This window comes from Zootoca vivipara, chromosome 8, assembly GCF_963506605.1.
Source record: "Zootoca vivipara chromosome 8, rZooViv1.1, whole genome shotgun sequence".
NCBI classification, from domain to species: domain Eukaryota; kingdom Metazoa; phylum Chordata; class Lepidosauria; order Squamata; family Lacertidae; genus Zootoca; species Zootoca vivipara.
In genome coordinates this window covers 9,764,059-9,778,698 of record NC_083283.1, presented here as the reverse complement: position 1 = coordinate 9,778,698, position 14,640 = coordinate 9,764,059, and the positions used below count along the sequence as shown (strand labels likewise).

Here is a 14,640-nt window from a genome sequence, read left to right as displayed (position 1 = left end):
AGTAAGCCCCATTGAATTCATCGGGACTTACCTCTCAGTTAACTTGACTAGGATTGTGCTGTTAAAATACTAGCAAAAGGCAGCAACAAAATGAGGGGGAAAGGAGGCAACTGGTCTTTACCGAATCAGGCAGTTGGTACATTTAGCTCAGTGCATTGTCTACGTTTTCAGAAAGGGTTTCCGAAAGGGAGTCTCTCTCAATGCCACCTGAAGATGCCAGGAGATGACCCTTCTACATGCATCTATTAAGTATTGTAATTGTCAGGGGGATTCCCTACAGGGAGCCTCCCCCCATCATCCTGACCAGCCCTTCGCCCAGCGACAGCGCTAGCAGCGGGTCAGGGGAAAGCCGAATGGAAGGGGGAAGGCTCAGCGAGGCATCAGAGCCCTGGCAACGCTCTGTCGGAGCCCTTTCACCACTCTGACCATCTAGGGGAGGAGGGACGGCTCAGGGATATGTCGGAGCCCAGGCACAAACCCAGCCAGCAAGGGGGAAGAAGGGACACCACTCTTTCTGGTGCCCAAATTGAGGCGTGCGCCCAAACGCAGGGCCCAGGGTTTCAGGGTGCCCAGGTTATTATGCTGGCCCCAAAGCCGACGGGAGCCATTGCCGGGTTCTGAGAGTGACTAGGCGTTTTCTGCTATCTCTGCACTGTAAATAGCATGCACAATAAAACCTTGAAAGACACAACAGACTGGAGCGTCTTTACTCGAGAGTAGCCGCAACAACTCCCTGACAGTAATGAAAATAGCAGAACAAAGCGGCATTGTATCAGGAGAACCTGCCCGCTAGAATGCATTAGTAAAACGGCAGACAGGAATGGGTTTATTGGGAGAAATCTGCACTACAATGCTGGCGGATTTTCACGAGAGTTTTCAATATAACAGAAAATCCACAAAGTGCTGCAGAAATACGGAAAACTGGATTTTAGATTGGGGAAAATGAGAAGCTGAGAGAACAGAACTTGACAGGTCCACCCCTAGTCAGGGGTGACGGGGGTTTGTGCAACAACAGCGTGAGGACTTCAGGTTAGATATAAGGCTGCTAGGAACTAACAAGGCAGGATGCAATCCTGAGGTCGAGGTGGAAGGTGCTTCACAGTGACCCTCCAGGAAATGAAAGGGGGTTTCTTAACTTGCCTCTCCAATTGCATAGAGCAGACCCTTAAGGATAACAGGAAATTTTTGCTGGCCCAAAAGTGGAAAAAGGATGAGATACCAACTAAAGTAGAATGGCAAGAAAAATTGATGGAATATGCTGAAATGGTGAAGCTAACTGAAAGACCTCGAGACGAAGACAAGAGAGAATTTAAAAAAGATTGGTAACCATTTATGTTGTAACTACAAAAACACTGTAAAGAAATGGACTCACTAGCAGGGTTAGAGTAAACACTTACAATTAACAAAACAAATATAGAAATTACAAACATGGTGTTAAGATGATAAGAAGATAATAATATTTAATTTAGAGAATGCAATATTAAGGTATAATAAAATAAGCAGAAGAAGTTAATATGCAAAAAAAACCAGAAGAGGAGGTTGAGGGAAGTCATGGGGGGAAGGGGGAAACCCGGTATTTTTCTTTTAATTTGATATGATGTTATTGTGATGAGGATAAGAATGTAAAATTCAATAAAAACGATTTTTTTTAAAAAAGGATAACATTAGATCTCCATTCAAACTTGTTGCCAAATGAGCATTGATCTCATTCCCACCCACCAGTTATGCACACATCCTGCCTCCCTAGAATCCTAGTGGGAACTGTAGTTTACTCATCACAGAACTGGAATTCCCAGCACCCTTAACAAACTACAGCTCCAGGATTTTGGCAGGGGAGTGCTTTAAATGTATAGTGTCTCTCTCTCTTTTTTTTAAGTAATTCATTTCAGAGGTAGTCTGGAAAATGGACTCCCTCTCCCAAGCCAAAAGGGGGCTTAGAAAAGAGAGAAAGGGCTCTAGAGAGAATGGTCAGCTTCAAGATACTGGAGTGAAATTTCCTCTTGTATCTTCCACTCTGACCCTGTCAAGGCATGCAAAGTATTCTGTGAAATGCCGGGCTTTTATTTGTTTAACACGTTCACCGAAGGGCTTCTTACTCTGCTTTGGAACAGGAAGCTCATGCACCCATTTCTCTCTGTGCAAAGGCAATTTGAAAGAGGCTGTTTGTGGTGTGGAAATTTCACCCTGCTTTTTTGCCTCTGCTGAATGGGTTTTGCAGGCTTTTTTATGGCTTCAGAAACCTGCAAAACCCACTTAGCCGGAGGCAGCAGTGCAATGGAAGAAAAATGTGTGCATTATATACCATGGGAAGTGATGTGCCTCTCAAGCCGCTTCTGACTTCCTTAAAACAAGCAAGCGAAAACATATTTCTGCCTCCATCCGTGGGGCCAAACGAGGCACCCCAGACTCAGCTATGTTTGCTGCCCACTTGCCTGCCCTATTCCGTTCTGAGCCCCTTCCCTTTTCCTGCCTAATGCATTTGGGAAAGAGGGTAGGAACAGCTCTTCTGCATCAGACCAGCGGCCCAAGCCATCCAGTATCCTGTTCTCACAGCGGCCAACCAGATGCACCAGCGAAGCCTGCACACAGACGGCAAAGCATAGCAGCCCTCTCCCCTCCAGTGGTATTCTGGTATTTAGAAGCATCACTGCCTCCGACAGAGGAGGCAGAGCACAGGCATGAGGGTTGGTTGCCTTGGATATAGCCTTATGCTCCTTTAAAGCCTGCCAAACCAGAGTACATTGCTACATCCTGTAAATTCCATTGTGCAAAGAAGTAGTTTATCTTGTCTTTCCCCCTCTGAATCTAAAAGAAGCAGGGGGTGGGGACAGGACAGAGAGTCCCCCAGAAGGTCAACAGGGCATGGCAATTGGAGAATGCTCCTCCATCTCCTTCCTGTTCACACTGCTTGGTGCTCAGAGAGAGAGGGGGGATCACAGGGCCCCCTGTAGGGAGTTTAGGCCTCGGCAGATGCACCCATCCTTTTTCTTTCACCCCAGCCCCAATACAGTGTCTCCCAAACTGGGGTTTCCAGCTGTTTTTGGATTACAACTCCCATCATCCCTAGCTAGCAGGACCAGTGGTCAGGAATGATGGGAATTGTAGTCCAAAAACAGTTGGAGACCCCAGAAGAAGAAGAGTTTTGATTTGATATCCCACTTTATCACTACCCGAAGGCATCTCAAAGCGGCTAACATTCTCCTTTCCCTTCCTCCCCCACAACAAACACTCTGTTAGGTGAGTGAGGCTGAGAGAATTCAGAGAAGTGTGACTAGCCCAAGGTCACCCAGCAGCTGCATGTGGAGGAGCTGGGAATCGAACCCGGTTCACCAGATTACGAGTCTACCACTCTTAACCACTACACCACACTGACAGGTGAGGGAAGGGGCATAGCTCGGTGCCAGAGCACCTCTGCCTTTTGTGCGGAAGGTCCCAGGTTCGTTCTCCAGCATCTCCATCTAAGGTTCAGGAAGTCCCCCTGCTGGAGAGCAGCTGCCAGTCAGTGTAGACGATACTGAGCTAGATGGACCAAAGGTCCATATACAGCAGCTCCTTAAGAACCAGACTGAGCAGCAAAGTGTGTGAGGCAATGGGGCAGGTTTAGCTTCCACCTCACCCACTGCTTTCAATGAAATCAGTGACTACAGAGATGTGGTTGCCTCCTATCCTATTTTGGCCCCGTTGAGGAGCTTCTTCCTTGCACCAGCCTAAAGAACTGATAAACCCCCACAACCTTTTCTCAAGCAAAATCGCCACAGCTTCCTTGGGTTGTGCAAGAACGCTCAACGTTGCTGTGCGGCAAGGGGCTAACTGCCCTGGATTTCAGCAGACCTTACCTTGTGTTTAGATGCCAAGCATAGTGCCCTGCCCCTCTTCTTCCTCTTCCTTTCCTTCTTCCTTTCACCAGCAGCACCTGGCTCCCATGTCGCTTGGAAATGCCAGAGTGGAAAGCAGGTTCACTTCTGATGCACACAGCTGGGCGAAGTGAGGCTTTTGGAGAGTTCGGCAGCCTATCATGCAGCGCTGTTCTTGCTAAACAAGGCGCATACTTCCTCTGTGAGAAATAAGGAAGGGCTCTACATATTGCACGAAATAAGTTCCTGTTGCTAGTTGCTAGCTGGGCTGGGAGGTGTTCTGGGGCACTTTCACTCTCCTTTTTCGACAAGCTGTTTTCATAAGTTTTGGGGGGCCTGCGGCGGTGCAAGCGGTGGCTGTGGCTGTACGGAAAGCAAAGGAAGGGATCCCCCTGTGCATACGAAACCTTTGTGCACTAGATTTCCAGTGCCTGTTGCTCGCTTGTGCCATTTATGTATTTATAGCTTGCTGCAGGCCTTCCTTCCTCCCAAGAGCCCAGAATGGCATGTTGCATCATGATACTCAGCTGTGCTCAGCCCAGCAAACTGACACTGTGGGCATGCAGGAAAGCAAACGTCGGTGTTAGGGATCATAGAATTGTAGAGCTGGCAAGGGACCCTGAGGATCCTCTAGTCTGGAATTTCCCAAACTTGGGTCTCCAGTTGCTGTTGGACTAAAAATCCCATCATCTCTGACCGCTGGTCCTGCTAGCTTGGGATGATGGGAGTTGTAGTCCAACAACAGCTGGAGACCCAAGTTTGGGAAACTCTGCTCTAGTCCAACCCCCTGCAGTGCATTTATGACAAGTGGTCATCCAGCTTCTGCTTTAAAACCTCCAAGGAAGGAGAGTTAACAACCTCTTGGGAGAGTCCCTTCCACCATCAAACAACTCTTACCATCATAAAGTCCTTCCTGGTGTTTAGTCAGAACCTCTTTCCTTGCAACTTGAATCCATTGGTTCAGGTCCTACCCTCCAGAGTAGAAGAAAACAAGCTTGCTCCATCTTCCATGTGACAACTCCTAAGATATTTGAAGATGGCTATCATATCTCCTCTCAGTCTCCTCTATTCCAGGCTAAACTCCCTCAATCGTTTCAAATCAGGCTTGGTTTCCAGACCCTTGACCATCTTGGTCACCCTCTTCTGCAGATGTTCCAGCTTGTCCATATTCTTCTTAAATTGTGGCGCCAGAAGAAGAAGAGTTTGGATTTTATATCCTGCTTTATCACTACCTGAAGGAGTCTCAAAGCGGCTAACATTCCTCCCCCACAACAAACACTCTGTGAGGAGAGTGGGGCTGAGAGACTTCAAAGAAGTGTGACTAGCCCAAGGTCACCCAGCAGCTGCATGTGGTGGAGCGGAGACGCGAACCCGGTCCCCCAGATTACGAGTCTACCGCTCTTAACCACTACACCACACTGGCCCAGAACTCGATATGTGATGAACTGGGCTGTGGAACCCCCTGGCTCTCCAGATGTTGATTGAGTCCACAAGCCCCAACCAGCAAGGCCAAGAATCAGGGGCGGTAGGAGTTGTACGCCCCAACATCTGAAGGGCCACGGGACCCCCTTTGCTTATTGCTCAGGGAAAGAGTAAGACTGACCTGGAACCCTTTTTTATTGGATGTGACAAAAATCAGAGGACACCAATTGGTTACTGGCACAAATGGAGGCAAGCTGGAATTCAGTAGTATGATACCCCAGGGACCTTTTGATACAAACACAATGCATTTTCAGGAAATCGTATGTTAGGCAAGCATTTTCCATTGAATCCTATGGGGAAATTTCTAATGCGTTCCTGAGCACAGACTTTTTACCCCCAAATGACCACAAAACCCCCCAGGAAAGCCCTCTGAAACTTTGCAAAAATGCTCTTATTTGTCTGATCTCTTCCCTTCCCTCCCACACATTTTCCCACCATGCTTTCTGGTGAAACAGCTGCAAGGGACAAGCAAGACACAGAAAGTGAGGCTTGTTTAAGGCTGCTTTTTTTTTTTTGCAGTACTACACGCAGGCCCAGCTGTTTGGATATCTGAATCTGTGGTGCGTAATCTTTGTGTTTGGATAAGTGAATTTTTGTACAATGATCATTTGGGTAGCAAAATCTGCGTGAAGATCCAGAGGTTCTAGCCCGGTGGCTTCTGACACTCCTGGTAATGTTTCCTTCACAACAACCTTGCGAGGTAGGAGAAGTCAAGAGGCAGTGACTAGCCTAAGGAACTTCTGCAGTGTCACCACCATTATTACGATATTCTCAGCACCAGGTTAAGACCTTCCTCTACTCCCAGGCATCCGATGGCGTTTGACTGATTATAATTTGTTAGGTGGCGCTTGCAAAACAATTGTGTCTTTTAGTGTTTTTATGGAATGATGGAGTTCTAAATATCGCTAGGTCAAATGGCGGTTCATGATTATGTCTTTAATCATGCAGACAGAATCTAGTATTCTGGCCCTCAGTTGGCTTGGGCCACAGTGTGGCCGAGGCTGGGAGACAGGGGGCATTGGTGAGGTACTGGAGAACAGCTGTAGATCCCACAAGTGTTCTTGTGTTGTGGGCACACACCTTTTAATGAGCTGAATACAGTAGAACGAAAGATATTACAAGTTATGGGAGTGTGTACAGTCTGAACAGTGCTTCGTTTATCTTTCAGCTGCTCTCTCGTTAATGCTGCTAACATTGTTTTATAGATTATAAGCACTGCATTTATATATGGCTTCTGCTGTAATCGTGACGCTTAGCTTGTTTTCTAGTTGCTCCTTTGCTAACGGTGTTTTATAGGCTGCAATTGTTGCACTGACAATTTGATAATTGTCCTATATGAGCGATGCTGTATCTGTGATGCTCAATTGCGTTATTGTTATTCGTTGTTTGTGAGCCGCTTTGGGATTCTTTTGAATTAAAAGCGGCAAAGGCATACAATAAATCGGATCAAACTCCCATTAGCCCAAGCCAGCGTTGTCACTACTCAATGATGTTGGGAGTTGTAGTTTGGAAGCACTTGAAAGGCGCTTTAGCCATCTCCGCTTTGTAGAATCATAGAATCATAGAGTTGGAAGAGACCACAAGGGCCATCCAGTCCAACCCCCTGCCAAGCAGGAAACACCATCAAAGCATTCCGGACAGATGGTTTTATCTCTTTCTACTACAGATATTCTTCAGGTTCCTTTTTATGTCTTTTTAAAATATTTTTTTTTCTTTTTCCGTATCGAAAGTTACATTTTGTTGCTCAAAAGTTATATTCCAATTCAACAAAATCAGTGACTCACCCGACATCAATGCGTATATTACTAACAATTGTGTTTTAAGGTTTTGTCTTATCTAACTTCATCCTCTTTAACATGTTTCTTAATATATTCTGCTATTTCAAATCCTGCTGGGGTTTTCGCACATGGGAAATAACTTTTTGAAAGACTGGAAAGGGTTTCCAGTCCTCTTTAAAGGATTCTAAATTTGTGTCTCTTTATCAGTGCCGTCAGTTTTGCCATCTCTTAGTATTCCAATATTTTCACCAACCTTTCTTCCTTTGAGGGTATTCTCTCTCCCTTCCATAAATGTGCATAGAGAATCCTTGCCGCTGTAGTCACATACATCAGGGGAGCTGGTGGCCATGTGGTCTAAACCACTGAGCCTCCTGGGCTCACCGATCGGAAGGTTGGTGGTTCGAATCTGCACAACAGGGTGAGCTCCTGTTGCTCTGTCCCAGCTCCTGCCAACCTAGCGGTTCGAAAGCACACCAGTGCAAGTAGATAAATAGTTACCGCTCTGGCGGGAAGGTAAACAGCATTTCTGTGCGCTCTGGCACTTGTCACGGTGTTCTGCTGAACCAGAAGCGGTTTAGCCATGCTGGCCACATGACCTGGAAAGCTGTCTGTGGACAAATGCCGGCTCCCTCAGCCTGAAAAGCAAGATGAGCGTCATAACCCCATAGTCACCTTTGATTGGACTTATCCGCCCAGGGGTCCTTTACCTTTTAACCTTTTTTTTACCTAGTCACATACATAAATACAATCGAGGCTTTCTTTGGTTTATCTCCTTCTGCTACAGATATTCTTCTGGTTCTGACCTACTGTGACCTCTTCTGGAATGTAGCAACGGAGGAAAAATCCCCTTTCCCCCCATTAAGAGCTTGTGCTGCTCATGATAAGGCAGTAAGGGAAGGAAGAAACACGATTCTATAGCTGTACACGGAAGTGCAGCAGAAAGGACAGTGTGTTACATACGCAACACACTACTAACGCAGCTGCTTCAGCATTTGAGCATTTTCCCGTAGTGCCCTGATTCATACCACAGTGTGTAGAGTTGCATAATTGGCAAATGCCGGGCTTCTGTCCATTGCTGCTGAAGTTAGACTTCATGGAGGAGGGCAGGCTCCAGAATTGCTTCACTCCACTGGAGCAATTAATCTTGAAACATGATAGCCTAAGAGGATGCCCGCTGGATCAGGCCAATGGCCCATCTAGTCCAGCATCCTGTTCCCACAGTGGCCAACCAGATCCCTGTGCGAAACCTACAACAGGACCCAAACACAATAGCCCTCTTCTCTCCTGTGGCTTCCAGCAACTGGTATTCAGGATCATTACCTCTTGACCGTGGAGCCAAAGCATAGCCATCATGGCTAGTAGCCCCCATGAACTTGTCTACAGTAATCTTCTTTTAAAGGCATCCATGCTGGTGAGCACCCCTGTTTCCTGTGGCAGCGAGTTCCACAGTTTAACTATGTGCCACGTGAAGAAATGCTTCCTTTTATCTGTCCCACATATTCCAACATTCAGCTTCGTTGGGTTTCCTTGACTTCTAGTGCTATGAGAGAAGCAGGGAAAACTTTCCTCTCTCCCCTTTCTCCATGCAACATATAATTTTATGAACTTCTATCATGTCACATCTAACTCACCTTTTCTCTAAATTAAAAGGCCCAAATGCTTCAATCTTTCTTCACCTTTCCTCTCCTTGATCATTTTGGTGGCCCTTTCCTGAACCTTTCCGAACCCCAGAATATTCTTTTTGAGGTGAGGTATCTAGAACTCTATGCAGTCTTCCAAACGCAGTCACACCCTAGATTAGTGCAATGGCATTATGATACCAGCGGTTTTATTTTCGACTCCTTTCCAAATGAGAGAGTGAGATTTACGTGGGTGTTCCTTTTTCTCTTGGTTTGAGTCAGACGTCGAGCAGCTTTCCAAAAGTCACTGGAGGCCATTCCCCCTCCTCCACATCAGGGAGGCATTGCGGAGATTCATGCATGATGCAGCCAACGTTCATGCTAGTTTGAAGTATGTTGCATTGTAAAATATATATATAAGTGTACAGCACAATCCCTGTATCACAGGAGTGAAGTTAACTGTTTATTCAAAGAAACAAAACAGCTCAGGCCTAGCGAGCCCAGCAACTCTTCCCGGTACATCTTGCCCCAATGAGTCAGTTGTGAGGACTGAAGTTCCCTGCCTTCCTGTTATGTTCCCTTAACGTTCGGGCCGAGATTATGGATAGAGTTGAACCTGTGTCCAGCTCCATGCGGCATGGGGCCCCCACTATCTGTACCTCTACGTAAATTTTCTCTATGTTGGGATGGGGCAACTGGAATACCTGGCAGTCCGTGATATCCGCCGAGTTGCCTTGGTGCATTGTGCCGCGTGACCTGGGGCTCTTGGGTCGGTCATCTGATGCTTGACGATGGGTGAGCCGAGCCCGACACACCCGGGCGATGTGTCCCGATTTTCTGCACTGCCTGCACTCTGCATTGCGGAAACAGCAGGTCCTCCTCTCGTGGTTCTCCCTGTAGCTTGCACAGTTCCCTCCTTCTCGTTGAGACTGCTATGGTGTGTGTGCTGCTTGAGTGCGGCATTGTACTTGGCGTACCTCCTCCCTGTCAGAGTCGTAGGTGAGGTCTTCGTGGTGGACCCTCGGTTGGGAAGGGGGCCCCGGTCGTGCCTCTTGCGTCGACCTCTTGGCGGCTTCGGTTGCCAGGGCCTCCTCTAGAGCAACCTGGAACGTGAGGTCTTTTTTGGCGTAGAGGTATCATGGACTCCCTCTCCCTCAGGCCACGGAGCATGTTCTCCAGCTCTGAGAAGTTGCATAACCGGGCAGCTTGGCGGAGGGAGGTCACAAACCCAGTTATGGTTTCCCCAGGGGCTTGCTGCTTTGCATAGAAGGCATTTCGGCAAGCTACCAGCGAGGGCTGTGGCGAGACGTGCCCCTTCAGCTGTTCCAATATTGTTTTGTAAGAAACGGTAGTGACGTCTCTAGGCGCAAGGAGAGCCCGGGCAAGTTCAAATGTCTCCACAGATGCTGAAAAATGTTGCCCTCTTCTTGGCATCGTTGGTGACTTCTAGGCTTCTAGGAGGAAGTTGAAATGGGCGGTGTACCATTCCCAGTCTCCCGATGCTGGTTTGAATGGTGAGAAGCTGCTGTCGGTTGCCATTCTGGGTTCCTTGGGTCCTGGAGCTGAAGCCTGGATGCGCGGTGCGATGCAGCGGTGCAGCAGGTGGTGCTGCTGCGGTACAGTTCGTGGTGGCGGTCAGCTCAGCAGGATCCCACTTTCGTCACCAGTGAAATATACTTGGAGTCGAGAGTGAATTTCATGCTCTTTATTCAGCTTGTAGTAGCAAAAGAAGAAGGGAAGAATGTCTCTTTCCCCAAAACGTCTGCTTATATACATTATTTACACAATGGGCCTTGAGTCATTGGCTACTTCAGGGCTGCACCTGTAGGCCAATCAGGTTGCAGATTCACTTCTGCCAGCAGCCTGATTGGCTGCTCCTGCAGGCCAATCAGGTTGTGGATTCAAGTCTCCTCCTCTGGGTCCTTCCCAAGCAATCTGAGACTCTGCCAAAGCTTCTACCTCTGCTCCACCCTCTTCATACCTCTTCGGGTTCTGGGAGACCAGGGGGAGGTGAGCAGATCACATCAGGAGGGGGAGACCCCCTGGCTTCTTCAGCAGCCTATCTTATCTCTGTCTCTTGTCCCCCCCCCCCCAGCCTCCGCTTCTACCTCTGATTCTGGACTGCTCTCTGCTACAAACTCTTCCTGCTCACTAAACCCTGCTACCTCTTCAACTTCTGACACCTCAGTCTGTTCCTTCTTCTCCCTCTGACCACCCATCACTGTCCCACCACCACTCCCTGGGCTCTGAGCCTTCTTCCCCTGGGGATTCCCCAGCTGGTGCCTCTCCTCAGCATCCAGCCAGTCCATGACAATCTAGTTCACACTGGTGGGGTTTATTATTATTATTATCATCATTATTATCTTAAGGCTCATGGGTGGGCTGCAACAATGGAAGCAAAAGCATGGTTACTGGGGACATTGGCAGCTGTTCTTGGAGATGTTGGGGATTGAACCTGGAACTGTTCGTATGCAAACCAGCAAGCTGGTGGCTGCAGCTGTCATGGCCGATGGAAGTTGTTGTCCAGCAATGGGGTAGACAGGGCTCGTGAGTGGAGTGAGCTGGGGCAGAAGCCCTTAATGAACCCAATAAGTGTGAACCTATATATGCTCCTGTGAGGGGGAAAGGCTACAGAGAGCCCCCCCCCATCCTGAGGAGCAGCTCCTCCACCAGCAGTAGTGCCAGCGGGGAGGGGGAAGAGTCCAGTGAGGAAGGAGGAAGGAGGAGACGGGGCTCTGGCAGCATAGTAGAGCCCCTGCTGCACGTGGGAGAGGAAGAGAGAGGGGGGAAGAGGGGGAGAAGGAAAACATGGAAAGGAGACCCTTTCCCCCTCCGGTTCCGGAATTACGCAGGACGAAACGCGGGAGGAGATTTGGGGTGCCCAGACTCTTATGTTGGAAGAAGACGCGGAGCACGCCATTCCAGGGTTCTGACCTAGACTGAGAACATGTATCCTGTATAGCTCTAGCACTGTAAATAGCCTGCACTTAATAAAAGCATGAAAAGGCAAAGGTCTGGAGAGTCATTACTCTAGAGTAGTCGCATCGCATCCCCTGTGACAGCTCCCTTCTGTTGAGTCAGATCCTTTGCCCATTTGGCTGAGTGCTATCAACCCTCAGCTGCCTTGTGAAATGCAGGAGTACTGCATTTTTTTAAAAAAGCAAATGAGTATATAGCAATTCTAGGGGTTAGCAGGTCATCAACCCACTGAGAAGTATCCTTTGCCCCCTCCAGTTATGAACATTGAGGCAGAGCAGATAAAGTTCTGTGGTGAGAGTGGCTTCCTCCATGTGGAGATAACATCCCTTCAGGCAGTTTCCATTCGTACGTGGCTGTTCTTGTGGTCCCCAGCAGAACTAACATGATTAGCAGAGAGGCTAATATATGTTGCTTTAGAAAGGACACCCTTTGCATGTTTGTTTTTGCAGCTCTTTTTTTCTTTTCTTTTTGCAACCCTCCAGCGAGATTGCCGCCATCAAGAATGAGAGAAGGATATTAAGCCCCTTAATAGAAGCCTACAAATCTACTGTATTTCTTTTTTAGGGATTAAGCGAACGCAACTGCTGCTACTGCAGCCTGGAGCAAATTTGAAAGCTGAACACAGACTTTTCTGGATATAAAAAAAGTTATCAAAAAACATTCACATGTGGGAAGTGGCCTGTAATACAGAAACCAGCAAGGCACTCAAAACTGCTGAATGTATTGCAAACTTACAGCTAGCCAGATGAAGCAAATGCTTCTTTATAGCAAAATGACCTCCAAGGCAAACCTTTTATCAGATCTGTCTGATAAAAAGACAGTAGAAAGAAATCTATTCAGTTTGCATTTAATGGCAAATACACCTATAATTCACCACTTTTCTTCAAAACAACGCAAGAACCAAAACAAAGCCATCCTTCAAAATTCTCACTGTAGGTCTCCAGGCAAAAAGTGCACAAAAATGCATATCTTAGAGGGAAATGCCCATGAAAACACAAATACTAGTGAAAGGAGCACACAAAATTGTGCTCTATTAGGAATCATTGCTTTGCAAAAATACAGCACCTCCACTGTGCAATAAAATAAGGTTCAGGCCAAAGCTTGGGTGTGTCCAATGTTCTTTGGATCACACCCGTTGACTTTAGATGAGTCAGGCTCCAACATAGCTCCCTGTTTCTTTTCAGGATTCCTAAAATAGTTTTCCTACAAAGCAGACAGTCGAAGGGCAAAATCCTTGGACAGCAGAAAAGTAAGTGGTCTCCTGGGAGCCCTTCACATCTGGTGAGAGTGCAGTATTGACTCAGCGCCTCTTTCTGATTATATTTGGAAACCTATGATAGACATAATCAGAAAAAAAAGGAAATGAGTTATTTGCCTTATTTATAGAAACACGCAGACTGGCTCCCTGTGGGTAGGGTGGGGAGGAAAGTTTCTTACACCAGCTACCTACTGCAGCCCTCGTCAAAGGGGTACCCTGCAGATGTTTTGGCTGCACTGATGGGAGTTGTGGTTCAAAACATCTGGAGGGAACCACCTGGACGAAGGCTGGGGCAGAATACAATGAATCCATCACCCAGAGCTGGCACCATCTTATAAAATCTCCGTTCATCCCAAACTTCTGATGTAGCAGAGAGGAGGGAGAACATCAGGCTGAGTGGGGATTTGAACCTTGGTCTCCCAGGTCCTAGCCCAACACTCTAACCACTGCACCATAGTGGCTCTCAATTTTTGTCCCAGGACTCCATATCACAGGACTCCATGGCTCTGTGTCCATGCAAAGCGTGGATGCAAATGGGAAACGAGAGAGAGCCTTTTCCATGGCTGCTCCCAGATTATGAAAGGCTGTCCTGTTAATTGTGGTTGACAGCTCCCCCATCCCACCGTTGTTATAATAATAATAATAATTTATTTTTTTAATACCCCACCCATCTGGCTGGGTTTCCCCAGCCACTCTGGGCGGCTTCCAACAAAGTATTAAAAATACAATATGTTGTTTATCTCTGATTGTTAACAACCATTTTATTCCAGATAATGTTTTTTTTTTTATGTTTTGGCTTTAACTCTTTTAACTGGTTTTAACCCCATCATGTTGGTGGATTGTTCTCATATTGCTATTTTGTAAAATTTTAATTTTAAAATGTTGTTAGCTGCTGTGAGTCGTGCTTACACCAAGTTAATAGTTCCCGGGTCCAGTTTTCAAGGGGGGAATGTGCCCCCAAACTACCAGAACTTTGGAAACACAGTCTTAGAAGTCATTCAGCTATCCAGGAAGGCAGGGAAGCGAACCAGCTGCTAGGGGCAGTTGAGAGATATCCTAATTTGAGACTACTTCCGCAAGGCCAAACCCTCATATTTGACTCCCCATTAACTAGTATAAAGGGGCCTATCATTTCCCAGTGGGATGTGGCTTCAAACTTTCACCAAGACAATTTCCTGATGAGAGAATGCAGCTGGATGTTAATGATAAGGACCTGAGCGGGTGGGGGGAGGCAGAGGGAAGTAGATTTTGCTTAGGCCACATTTACACCATACATATAAAACAGTAGTATATACAGTCATGACTTCTCCAAAGAATTCTGGGAGCTGCAGTTTGTTAAAGGTGCTGAGAGTTGCTAGGAGGTCCCTATTCCCCTCCCAGAGCTACGGTTCCCAATCAACCCCTCTAACCAGATGCCTGGAGGAAGCCTGCAAGCAGGACATGAGCCCCCTCCCCTCCTGTGGTTCCCAGAAACTGGTATTAAGGAGCATTGCTGCTTCAAGCTATGCAGGCTGAGCATAGCCATCATGGCTAGGTGTTAGTGGCAAGGGAAAAAATAGGTATATAAAGGAGAATTCCCTGCATGCCAAGATCCAAGTTTGGGGAAAGTACTTCTGGTGAGAGAAGCCCAGCAGCGATTTCAAAACGCAAAGTATGGAAATATAGGATGT

The 14,640-nt window shown here is 47.2% G+C and overlaps 2 protein-coding genes across 2 annotated transcripts in view; one reads left to right on the top strand and one right to left on the bottom strand.

Annotated features, from left to right (window-relative positions):
• SLA (Src like adaptor) overlaps window positions 1-4,045 on the bottom strand; it is a 29,579-nt gene extending 25,534 nt beyond the window's left edge. Inside the window, exon 1 of the mRNA XM_035125925.2 lies at window positions 3,837-4,045. The gene's annotated coding sequence lies outside the window, so the exon portion shown is untranslated. The remainder of the gene's footprint in view (window positions 1-3,836) is intronic.
• The window catches only part of TG (thyroglobulin), a 168,602-nt gene that overhangs the window by 120,357 nt on the left and 33,605 nt on the right, over window positions 1-14,640 (top strand). The window lies entirely within an intron of this gene.